The following is a 13239-nucleotide window of genomic DNA, read 5'->3' as shown; positions in this document are numbered from 1 at the left end:
TGTTGAGGTATATGGGTCGTGCCTTGTGGAGTTAGCAAACAGTTATTGGTATGATAAATGTCTCTGCTTATCATGACCCAACATGTGGCTCTAACATTCTTTCCACCCCCACTTCCACAAAATTTCCCTGAGACATGTTGGGTTCATTTTTGGTCTGCTTCAGTGATGAGGTGTTGGGGGCCTCTGGGGCTCTGGCTCTCTGGTTTGATAGGAGTTGATTTTTCTCTGTGTTGGTCTCCTTCCCCCTTGTGCTGGTATCTGCTTCACCAGGAAAACAGCACTCTTGCTTGTTTCACTAATTTTCCTTAGTTTCAGGTGGGGCCCTTTTGAGGTATGATGGGGTGGCTCTCTCCTTAGGATCTGCATCTATCTGAAAAAGAGAAGCAGAATCTCCAACGGAGAGTAAGTTAGCATGAGGACAAATGAGATAACCCTTACTTTTTTAATAGAGAGTTTAATAGGTGTAGGCCCTCTTGTACCCCATGATTGATGGTAGCTTGATATTGGAGAGAGGGTTTATGTTTGTATATGAATCTGACTTGTTTTCCAGCTCCAGCTATGGGTCCCATACCACTGAGGGGATCAGTTAGCTGAATCAAGAGCAGTTGTTTCCCCACCATGGCTGTGTGCCACTATTGCACTTGTGTGGGCATCACAACCGGCTATTTGTTGCTAAGTAGGTTAGACCATGAGTTGCTTGGAGAGATATTAGTTATTTCCCCCAGTCACCCATGTAGCACTTTCTGGCCCTAGATACGCTGACTGTTTGGGGACTGACTGTCTCCTGGCTTCCAGCCATGCCATTCCATTTTATGTGTCAGCTGCACATGGTGTCTTCAACAATAGGGTCTTACCACTAACCTTTGGTGGGTCATCAAGTACTCTGACAGAAATCTGTCATTCTTTTAGGAAACCTTGTAGGTTTCTCTGATCAAAAGCTCATTGTGGATGAAAGCCCCATGCTGGTACTGGGAGTCACAGTTCAGTGCCCACTAAGAAAATGAGGAAGAATATAACTAATAGACAAGAGTTAGGGAGGAGAGGAGGGGGAAAGGGAGAGGGAGGGAGGGAAGTTGTTGAAGGTTTAGGTTAGATTGATCCTACCCTCTCCAGTGTCTTGTGGTTCAGGTGTTTCCTATAAGGGCCTGATGAGGGTTCAAACATTTGGTCTGCCTTTTAGGAAGTAGAATTTTATGGTATCATTGCCATTTGGGTCTAGATTAATGTTTCCCACCCATTCTATCCCCTCCCTTCCCTCTCCATCCATCCTAGTGTCTAGTCCATGAGATGCTTGCTGGGTATGTAAGGTATCTTGGGTAGATTCAGGTTAGGTGCTGTAGATGAGTGAGACTATGTGGCAATTTTTTTTTTCTGTGATTGGCTAAGTTCACTGAGGATGATCTGTTCCAGGTTCACCGATTTTTCCTCAAATTTCTTTGTGTCATTTTTTTCTTACTGCTGTGTAGAATTCCATTGTGTAGATGTACCACATCTTAGTTATCCATTCTTCTAGTGATGGACATCTGGATTAATTCCAGCTCTTTGCTATTACAAATTGAGCCACTACAAACATGGTTGAGCAAATCTCTGTGGCCTGTGGTTTGAAGGTTTTTGGGTAGATGCCCAGTAAGGGAATAACTGGGTCTGTTGGTAACTCCATACATTTCACCATGCACTACACTCAAATCCAAATGGATCAAAGACCTCAATATGAGACCAGAAACTCGAATACCACAGAAGCCTCTTATTTTCTGTTCTGATAATTTTTTTTTCTCCTCAGTGTCTAACATCATCTTCACAGAGAAGGTGCTCTGAATGTCATCTTGATATTTTTGAGAAGCTATCACTAATCTCTAAGCATATCTAATGGAGGATTTAGTGTTTTTTGGATATATTATATTTGAACCTAAGAATTGTAGTGGTTTGAAGGCAAAGTGTCCTCCATAGACTCATGTGTTTAAATAGTCAGTTTCAGAAGCCTATAGAAACATTAGGAGGTAGAACCTTGCTGGAGGAATTGTGTTGCTGGGGGTGAACTTCAGGGTGTATTCCTCAAACACACTTTGTGCTTTACAGCTTTTCTACTTCCTTTATACTAACAGGAAAGTGTGACACTAGCTATCTGTTCTAGTTGTCATGATGAAACTTCCCCTTGAAACTGTAATCCAGAAATATATCTTTTCCTTCTGTTATATGTTTCTGGTCAGATGTTTGTCCAGCAATGAGAAAGTATCTGCTATAAACACATGGAATGCAAATGTGGATAGTTTGAATTATTTCTTTCATAATTGAATTACATGTATTTCTTTCTCATGTCTTATAAATGTAGCCAGTAATTATGTTGAACTATATTGAAGAAAAATGGATAGAGAAGACAGCTCTGTTTCAGTCTTGCCTTTGGGGGAAATTCTCTCAGATTTTCCACATATTTGCTATATGTTTGTCATATGCAATCTTCAATATCCTGAGATATGTTGCTTCTGCTTCTAATTACTTCAGAGCATTTATCATGAAATAATAATGAATTTCATCAAAGGACTTTCTGCATTTATTGAAGTGATTGTATTATTTCTGTCTTTAATCCTATTTGTGTGCTGTACTATACTTATTAATTTGCTTATGTTGAAGCATCCTCCTATCCGTGTATTGAAATCAACTTGGTAACTTTATTTTTAATGTTGTGTTGAATTATTGTCACAAGAATTTTTTTTTTTTTTTTTTTTTTTTTGGCTTTTCAAGGTAGGGTCTCACTCTGGCTCAGGCTGACCTGGAATTCACTATGTAGTCTCAGGGTGGCCTTGAACTCTCAGTGATCCTCCTACCTCTGCCTCCCGAGTGCTGGGATTAAAGGCGTGCGCCACCACGCCTGGCCTATCACAAGAATTTTTATAGATTTCTTCATCTGTGCTTATTGAGGAATTTGGACTATCATTGTGCTTCACTCCATTCTAGAGAACTGTAACAAGAAAAAGAAACAAATCCAATTAAAGCAAAATTTCGGTACTGTTTTTTTCCAGTCTTTTTCTTATCATTTTCAGGCAGGTTCTCACTATATAACTAGCAATGGCTCATCTGGGGCTATGTAGACTACAATGGCCTTGAATTTGTGACAGTCCTCCTACTTCTACCTCCAAGGTGCTGATATTATAAGCATGCACCACCACACGCAGCTAAAATTGCGTTATTCATCTACATCATGTCTATATAAAAATGGGATTTGTGTACCTGTAGTCCAAGCACTATAGAGTCTTGGTAGGAAGATCACTTGAAATCAAGATATCAAGACCATCCTTGAAGGCATAGTAAAACCTCAATTCAACACCAAACAAGTAAAAGATACTTGCAGTCTAAGAGAGCCCATGTACTAAAATTAATATATCAAATAGGCCTGATTGTTGCTTATAATATGCATTTAGAAAATTAGCTCTGTTATAAAAATACTATAGAAAATTTGTATTTCATTTTTATTCCTCAATTAATTTTGTAAATTAATCATATATAATATACAAAATGTGTCATAGGGCTACAGAGATGGCTTTGTTGCTAATGTGTTTGCCTGTGAAGCTTAAGGACGCATGTTTGACTCTCCAGATCCCATGTTGGCCAGATGCACAAAGGTGAGGCACCATACAAGGTCACACATGAGCACTAGGTGACACAAGTGTCTGGAGTTTGATTTCAGTGGCTAAGGCCCTAGCATGTCAATTCTCTCTCTCTCACGCTCTAAAATAAAATACTAAATAAAATGTATATTATTTCACATTTATCTTACTTACAATCTTATAATGGATTGTTTGTTGGTATTACTGGTTTTATGATAAGAGCTGGTTTTGTATCCTAGCAGTAGTTTGGTAGGAAGTTGTGAGTATATATATGAAAGTGCTAAAATATGATATTTTAATCATATGTGACTTGGATATTATATTTATAACATGTTTTTCAATATGACAAAAGATTCATCTATCCTTATACTAGCACCCTCATTTTTCTTTTTTTAATATCTTATTCATTTATTTATCTATTTGAGAGAGGGAGAGAGAGGAGAGAGAGAATGGGCATGCCGAGGCCTCCAGCCGCTGCAAATGAACTCCAGGTGCATGTGCGATGTACATCTGGATTATGTAGGTCCTGGGGAATTGAACCTGGGTCCTTTCACTTTGCAGACAAGTGCCTTAACTGCTAAGCCATCTCTCCAGCCCCAGCTTCATTTTTCACTGCATGTTCAAGCTTGATAGAGTCAATGAATATATGACTAATGATAATTTTACACAACCTTAATCCTCACAATTAAATAACAAATTAACCAAAATGCCTTTTGTGCTACTTTTAGCATACTAAAATAAATTTATCTCATCATGAGAGAATAATGTTTGATACAGGTTGGACATTTTCATTATCCTATGGAAGTTTAGTGAGTTCAAGTGAAATTAAACATTATCATTTTCTTCTCTAAACCTGTGTTAAATTCATACATAAACATTGGCAATATATACTATAATCATTATATTTCTGCATCCTGAAGAACTCAGGATAACATAAATGCATTCCCTGAAATTTTTCCTTGACTACATTGTGCTGTCAATTGCCAAAAATAAAAAGTGAATAATAATAATAGGTAAGTAGATTCCATCAGTCTGGCACATTGTGTGAAGCTAAAGGGCAAATCCCAGCTTAACTTCCTTTTGATAAGGTAACTGCATCAACTGATAAGGTTATTCATAAGTGTAAGCTTGATAAAACTTGTGCACTGACTGGAACTGGAACTGGAGTCTCTAGCCTTTTACTGAAGGTTTTCAAAGCAAGTAGTATGAAATGAATAAAGAAAAGTAGTTGTGTTGGGATCCTGAAACATCCTCACCGTATTAATATTTTAAGCTATTTCCAGTATTATTTCTTTTTTCCTTTCCCTTCATTCATATATTCCAAAATACCCACATTTTCTTGCTATCATATTGTTATTCATATTGTTGTCCAAAATATGATGGACCTTCTTTTCTAAAGGAATTGAATTTGCTGTGTATCTTTTGGAAATAATTCTACTATTTCTGCATTTCCAACATAAATATGACTCATTAGATCATTTAAAATTTGATAAAGTAAAATTAGTAGACAAAATCCTACAAATTGTTTTATTAAAGTAAGTGGGCACACAGACAGTGCAATTAAAAGAATATAAATTTTCTTAGGCAAGTTATTTGGTAGTTTACATCCTATTGAAAATTAGTAAAGTTTTCTTTCCTTTGCATTCATTAGATAAGCACTAAATGCATGGGAGGCAGAGGTAGGAGGATTGCTAAGAGTTTGAGGCCACCCTGAGACTACATAGTGAATTCCAGGTCAGCCTGAACTAGAGAGAAACCGTACCTCAAAAAAACAAAAAAACAAATAAATACATAAATAAAAATAAACACTAAATACAGAGTAAGAAAAATTCGATAAAGAATGTCCCTGAATCAATGCCACTGTCCAAAGTAACTTCAATGTGTAATGTGGTACAGCACATTTATTTTGCCAAAATTACATGTGAACATATTGGTACTTTCTTGGATTCATATGGCCTTAGACCAAAACATTCCTTTTGTTTTATAAGGAAAGTGATCTATCTAGTAGGGATCACTGAAGAGACAAAGATAACAAAAAATATGAAACATATTTATAAGAATATTTTAAACAAAATTTCCAACAACTATTTTTTAAATTTTTTTTACTCTCCATTTTTGGACATTTTCATACATGTATGAAATGTGTTTTGATTTTATCCCCTGAAACTCTCATCTCCCTTTCCCTCTTACTATCATCCTTCCCTTTCTTCCTTAATCCCCATCTTAGTTTCATGTGTTTTTTTTTTTTTTATAGTTTATCCTACTTTATTTTTTTTTAATTTAATTTATTAGTTTTCATTTCAGTGAATACAGGCAGTTTGGTACCATTATTTAGGCTCATCTGTGATCTACCCCCTCCCATTAGACCCTCCTTGTTAATGAAAATGGGTCGTGCATTGTGGAGTTAGCCCCCAGTTATTAGTATGATAAATGTCTCTGCAAATCATGACCCAACATGTAACTCTGACATTCTTTCCACCCCCTCTTCCGCAAGATTTCCCTGAGCCATGTTGGGTTCATTTTTGAGTTGTGTATGAGCTGCTTGCATCATCATGGGTGCAATATTATTTAGTGTGTAATGAGCAATTTGCCAGTGGTTGCACCACTGATGAAACTGACTCCCTTCTCCCAACATCCATTAGCTACCATTATATCCTCCAGGAGGTTTGGAATCTCATGCATTCTTCCCCCATCAATGGTGAAGTAATGGCAGTCTCGGTTCTGTGCAGGAAAGCACAGCTGCTTTGAGTTCATGAGTATCATGGTCCTGTCATATTCAGAAGCCAGCTTTTCACAGCCCTCCTCTTCATTGCCTTGATCTTACATTTTTTTCTGTCACTCACCCCAGAAGGTTGCCTGAACCTTGAAGGAGTGGTTTTACTTATTACAATATGCAGTGGTTAATCCAGAAACACACAGTTGTCAAAATTGAAAAGAACAAGTTCTACTGTGTGTTCAGTCTCAAACAGGACATCTTAACCAACAGCAACATTTTGACTTCAAATGTTATTTGTAATTATCCCACCAGAAGTTTTCCTAACCCTTGGACTTTTCTTATATGCAGTTTTTCATGTTCTAATTTTTATTCATCCTTTCTACAGTTTGGATTTTTACTTCTGCCTATATTTATTACTACAACAATATTAGAAAATCATTAGTAAAGCAAAATTGTTAGGAGTACTGAATTTGCAAATTTACAAAATTTGCAAAAATGATTTTAGTCAATGAGAAATATACCTCACTGTCCTCAAAACCTTCTTTAAAATAATCCAAGAATGCTACAAGTATTTCTGTCTTGCACCATGATGGCAAAATCCTCTTAGGAGAGGAGCAATGTTCATAGAAAATGATATGTTTTCCTGTTCCTTGCAGAATGATTTTTAATCACATAGTACAATTGCTAACACATGGTTCCTCTGCATTACATCTTTGGTAAGAGTAGAAAGCATGGGTGATTAACAGTCATCAGACTTAACACTGCATGGTAGATATTTGTTGATTACCTTTGAAGATTTAAGAGTCTGGTGTGTTGGTGTAAAAACCATAATAAGTGGTTCATTTCTCTGGGATTTTTAAAGTTGACTTTTGAGAAAGGATTACTCCTGTTAGTACTTAATGGAAAATATATTTGTCCATTTCCTTGTTTTATATTTGTCCATTTCCTTGTTCAAAAATTCTTCAATATTGTTTGGGTTATGTGACAGAAAAGGTTCCTTCATGATTCATAAAATATATAAGGTGGAAAATGTAAATTTCAAATGCATCCACATCTTTTGTCTTTCACAAGTTTCAGCTTACACTCATAAACATTGTATTTTTTGCTATATAAAGTGATCCTCTACCAGCATTTCTCATTAATTTTGTTTCTTTTCAAGAGAAATGTCTCCTTGTAGTAAAAATGACAAGTATGCTTAAAACAATGTATGTAGTACATGTATGGATCCTTTAGAAGCAATGAGTTTTATATCCTTATCATGGAACTATATGGATTTTGCCATAGGTTTTTAAATGCTTATAACTCTCACTTGACATGCCACCAATACTAGGAAGATTGGATCTTTCTTAATAGAAGGATGCTCAAAAATGAAAAAGTAAAAGGAAAGAAATGAGAGGGGGGGAAAGTACAGAAGCTATGAGTAAAAGAAGAGGGGAAACCTTTGTAATCTTTTTGAACTGCCTACTAGAATAAAAATATTATAATATATTTCCATGAAACCATGCAATGTACAGTGACAGCATCAAAGTATGTTTTAAAGATTTCTTTAAAGGCTGTAACTTTGCAAAGAATTCATTATTTATGCTTAAGCCCAAAAATTTAACAGTTTTCCACTCAGCCATAGAGTTTTGAAACCACCAACAATGGACTTAAACAAAAATGAATGGATAAATAGGGTTAAAATTATTATTTGGCATTGTAGTAGAACAATAAAGCAGCTTTAAAATGTTTCATAATGTTGATAGCCTGTTTCAATACTTTGAAAAGGAATGATTTGTTTTTCTATCAGCCATAGCATATGGAAGGTTACATATAGGGTAAAAATATGAGAAACTTATATCAAGCAAAATAATTGTTCACATGGTTTGATATTAGTACCCTTCATATATTCTGAGTTCATATAGTGTAAGTATTTTTGTACATGTGAGTGTGTTTTGTGGGTCTGAGAATAGTTATATGAAAAACACCTGCTGGGCATGGTAGTGCATGCCTTTAATTCTAGCACTAGTGAGGAAGGCTAAGATAGGAGGATAGCTGTGAGTTAGAGGCCAGACTGAGACTACATAGTGAATTCCAGGCAAGCCTGGGCTACAGCAAAACACTACCTCAAAAAAAAAATAAAGCCATATATATATATATGTATGTATGTATGTATGTATGTATGTATGTATGTATGTTATGTACACATTATGTATACAGCCATGTTGGTGCCATTGCTATCGTCCTCCCTGTCCTCCCCCCTCCACAGGTCATACATTGTGGGGATAGCCTTCAGTTATGTTTAAGAGGCAATATCTCCGTGCATAATGTCCCAACATGTGGCTCTAACAATCTTTCCACCCCATCTTCCCCAAATTTTCCTGAGCCATGTTGGGTTCGTTTTAGGTAGACTTCAGTGATAAAGTCTTGAGAGCCTCTGTGTCTCTGTATACATGGTTTGGTAGGAGTTGAGTGTTCTCTGTGTCTATCTCCTTCACCTTTGTGCTAGTACCAAGTTCACCAAGACAGCGGTACTCTTGCTCATTTCCCCCAATTACTCTTGGTTTCAGCTGGGGCCCTGTTGAGGTACAATTGGATGGTTCTGTCCTCAGAATCTGCTTTCATCTATAAATGAGAAGCTAATTCTCCAACAGAGAGCAAAGTCATCACCAGATAAATGGGATAACCATTATTATTTTAGAGATTATTTAATAGGTGTAGCCCACGATTTGTGGGAGCTTGATAATGCAGAGCAGATATTCTGAAGTAAAAACAGTTAGAGAAATTTGACAGATCCACTATTATAGTCAGTTGCTAAAGATTAGTTTTAAAAAATCAAATATACAAAGGGGAAGGAGATCAACACAGAGAAAAATCAACTCCTACCAAATCAGAGAGCCAAAGCCTCAGAGGCCCCCAACACCTCAGCACTGAAGCAGACCAAAAATGAACCCAACATGGCTCAGGGAAATCTTGCACAAGAGGGGGCGGAAAGAATGTCAGAGTTACATGTTGGGTCATGATTTGCATAGTCATTTTTCATACTAATAACTGGGGGCTAACTCCACAATGCACGACCCATTTTCATTAACAAGGAGGGTATAATGGGAGGGGGTAGATCACAGATGAGCCTAAATAATGGTACCAAACTGCCTGTATTTACTGAAAAGAAAATTAATAAATTAAATTTAAAAAATAAATAAATAAAAGAGAACAAACATGCAAAAAAAATCAAATATAAAGCTCAAAGATTGCTCAGTGGTTAAACCATTTGCTTACAAAGCCTGCCAGCCTGAGTCAAATTTCTGAGTCACTCATGTAAAGCCAGGTGCATGAAGTAGTACATGTATTTGGAGTTTGTTTTCAATGGCAAGAGGCTCAGGTGCCCCCATTCATAACTCATTCTCTCATTCTCTCTCTCTCTTTTTCTCTCTCCATGCAAATAAATAAATAAAACTATTTTAAAAAAAACAATGAATTTAAAGACTCTAAGTTTTAGTTAATGCTCCATTTATTTTATCTAATACTCACTAAAATTCTGAGAAAATTAAGTGATTTGAACATCACTTTGTATTATATTTAATTGAGATGTGACTTGCAGTTTAAATACTATAAATGTTCTTGAACGTTTTCTATTATAGTATGTATGTTTCATATCATGTGAATATATATTTTGCATTAGATTTTGTAATATATTTTCATTTATAACCTGATGGTCTAGTCAAAATCTTTAGAAACCAATTGGTAAAAATTATGTGTAAGAAAGATAAAGTGACTTAACCAATATCAGAAAACATGAAAGTGACCCTTTCTAGTCCATCATTCTTTCTATTATTCTGCAGCTTCTCTAATACACATATGGAAAAAGAACACTAGTAACCCATGCCTACAATTTTCTTTTTCTTGCTCGCTAACAATTCACGGGAGGTATCCTAACTCTAGCACTAAGATTTTTGTATAACAAAGACTTCTGGGAGTAGCATTCTCCACCCATGCATGGTACTTCTACGCAAGCTATGTTTTATTATTTGAATTAGTTAACAAAGAAAGGAGTCTTCCATATGGGTTTTAATATGTTTGTAGTTTTGAGTAACCCTCCCCACACCTTCCTCTTTTCCGTTTCCTCACCACATCTACATTTAAACTTTCCCATCTGCGGGATTCTCCTCTCTTCTTTCATATCACATGAATTATATTGTCCTCTCCCTTTCAGCTATTTCCACCCTTTCCTCCTTCATCATCCCTTTATAAAATTCTGGCCCCATACTCTGTTTCTTTTTTTCCTTTCTGTTCTTAATGAAGGACTACTCTCTCTTCCTTTCAGTAAATTTACCAAAGAGTTCGTCAATATTGTTTATTTTTTCAAAAAAAAAATCTCTCATTGATACTTTTCATTTTTTCTTTTCTGTTTTATTGATTTCTGCCTTGATCCTGATATTTCCTTCTATCTGATCCTTTGAGGTTAGGTTTGTTTGTGATTTTGCAAGGCATTCAGGTGTAACATTAGGTTATTAATGTAAGATTTCTTTTTGTAATGTAGACACATAGAACTGTAGAGGTCCAGCCTCAGCAGGGTTGTAGAACTCAAAGGGGATGTGTGGAGTCGGTGTTGTGAGGAAATGATGTGGAACATTATTTCAGGTGAAGCATACTGGATGTAGAGCAAAAACTTTGCCTCTTTAGGATGATTTTTAGGATGATTTTTTTTTTTTTTTGCAAGAAAGACATAGGAACTTATTCATGTAGCTTCTATTCCCTAAGAAATCTTGCACAGTATTCCTCTTTTCCCTTGGTTTCCCCCGCTTCTGTTTAACTCATGAACCTCTTACCCTAAAACATTCTGATAACATCTTAAACAAGAAAGTCAAAGACTGAGCACTCAGGAGGCAGAGGTAGGAGGAATGCTGTGACTTCAAGGCCAGCCTGACACTACATAATCAATTCCAGGTCAGCCTGGGCCAGAGTGAGACTCTACCTCAAAAAAAAAAAAGAAAGAAAGAAAGAAAGAAGAAAGAAAGAAGAAAGAAAGGAAGGAAGGAAGGAAGGAAGGAAGGAAGGAAGGAAGGAAGGAAGGAAGGAAGGAAGGAGAAAGAAAGAAAGAAAGAAAGAAAGAAAGAAAGAAAGAAAGAAAGAAAGAAAGAAAGAAAGAAAGAAAGAAAGAAAGACACACAGAAAGTAAGAATATCAAAGATTAAAAGCTAGTTAATATCTTACCCAGGCTCATGGAAAACAGCCAAGACCCCTGGCAGGTAGCTCTTGCAGCTATAAGGTGATAGGTATTTTTGTTTGTTTGTTTGTTTGTTTTTTACCTCAGAAAGAGCAGTGTTAACCACTCTCTACATAATATTACCTTGTGACCTGAATAACAGTACATTTCTCTATTTTTAATCCAGTACTGATTTAATTGTCTAGGACACTTCTTTGTTGCTCCATTTTAGTTTTGTCCTGATCTTCCAAGTCTCTCCATAAAAGGAAGATTTTGATATTTTATCTCTTTTTCCATCTTTTAAACCATCATTGCTCCATTAATATATGCCCCTGTATATCGTAACGATTGATGTATCCAACCAGTGTTTTGCAGTGATGTCTTTCCTTTAGGAGCCCACCAAACTCTTGTTAATTCTGAAAGTTACACATTCTGTTTTACTTCCTTATGTGGGCCCAACCTGATTATTTGAAAGATGTTTCCTTTTGCTCCCTAGCATTTCAGGCCCCTTTTCTAGTAAGTCATCTGTAGATTCAGGAAATATTCCCATTAATTTCTATAATCATAAGTAATGTTTTGGGGGAACAATTGGTAAGCCATGTGACATAGCATTGTGAGGAACATGTCTTATTAGGTGAATAGGTGAAATACACATTTGTGGTGTTGAGAAACTTTGTTCATTCAAACTAGTCATAGTTTCAGGATCCATAATCTGTTTACCTGTTTAAACATTATAGCCTCATAAATTTCTATAGAAACATTTTTTTTCCTGTTTAATTATTGGTGACTGTATACACACATCTGAATTGGATTCCCTATTACTACTGAGAACAGGAAAATAAAAGCAAAAATAAGTAGTAATAAACTTATAATAACTCCAAAAATGCCAAGAAAAAGATAAAAATAGCACAAACTGTCAGACAACAGGCACACTAGGAGGTTGCTGGAAGACTTCTTAGCCCTGCCAAAGAACGTCTCGAGTACCACAACCCTGCTGAACGGTGTTCCATCAGCATCACACTCCAGAGATGATTGTTGCTACCCCTTGGCCACCATCATAAGATTGCCTTCATTATCTTCTATATATTTTGGTGTGCTGTGTTTTCATTTTCATTCAATTCTAAGAAGTTTTAAATTTCCTTCTTGATGTTTTCAATGACATATTCATTACTCATTGGCGTATTGATTATTTAACATGAGTTAGTGATCTTCTAATATTCTATAGCCTCTCTCTCTTGCTGTTCATTAGTAATTTTATTCAATAGTTGTAAGAATACAACAGATTATTTCAATTTTTGTTAACATATTGTTTTGTGTCCTAACAAATGATTGATTGTAGAGAAAGTTCCATGTGCTGCTAAAAAAATATGTTCTGCAGCATTTTGATAATATGTTTTTGTAGATTTGTTAGATTCATTAGTGTAATCAAGATGCTTCCCTATTTATTCTCTTTCTAGCATTTTCTTAAACTTACTCTCACTGGAAGCCATTATTGTGAGATCCATAATTTTTTAAGTAGTTATATTGCCTGATATTTCATGCTTCTTACATTACTGTTTTGAAATCATTTCATGTTGGGATATTTCATTGCTTGGATTTTCTGTTTATTTTTTGAGCTAACTTCTTAGGTGTATAGTTCAGAAGTTATATTTTCAGTCTATGAACTTAAGGTGCCTGGTGTAGCCTCTATATTAATCCCAATGTAGAAGTGAAAAAGCTGGTGGATATAACTGATA

At 35.8% G+C, this 13239-nt stretch overlaps 1 protein-coding gene across 1 annotated transcript in view; it reads right to left on the bottom strand.

The window, feature by feature from the left end:
- LOC101604224 (sodium/hydrogen exchanger 2-like) overlaps window positions 1–13239 on the bottom strand; it is a 132616-nt gene that overhangs the window by 12994 nt on the left and 106383 nt on the right. The gene's annotated exons all lie outside the window — the stretch shown is intronic.

Source organism: Jaculus jaculus, chromosome X, assembly GCF_020740685.1.
Source record: "Jaculus jaculus isolate mJacJac1 chromosome X, mJacJac1.mat.Y.cur, whole genome shotgun sequence".
Lineage (NCBI taxonomy): Eukaryota > Metazoa > Chordata > Mammalia > Rodentia > Dipodidae > Jaculus > Jaculus jaculus.
The sequence above is the reverse complement of the archived record's forward strand: the minus strand, read 5'-3'. Positions and strand labels throughout refer to the sequence as shown.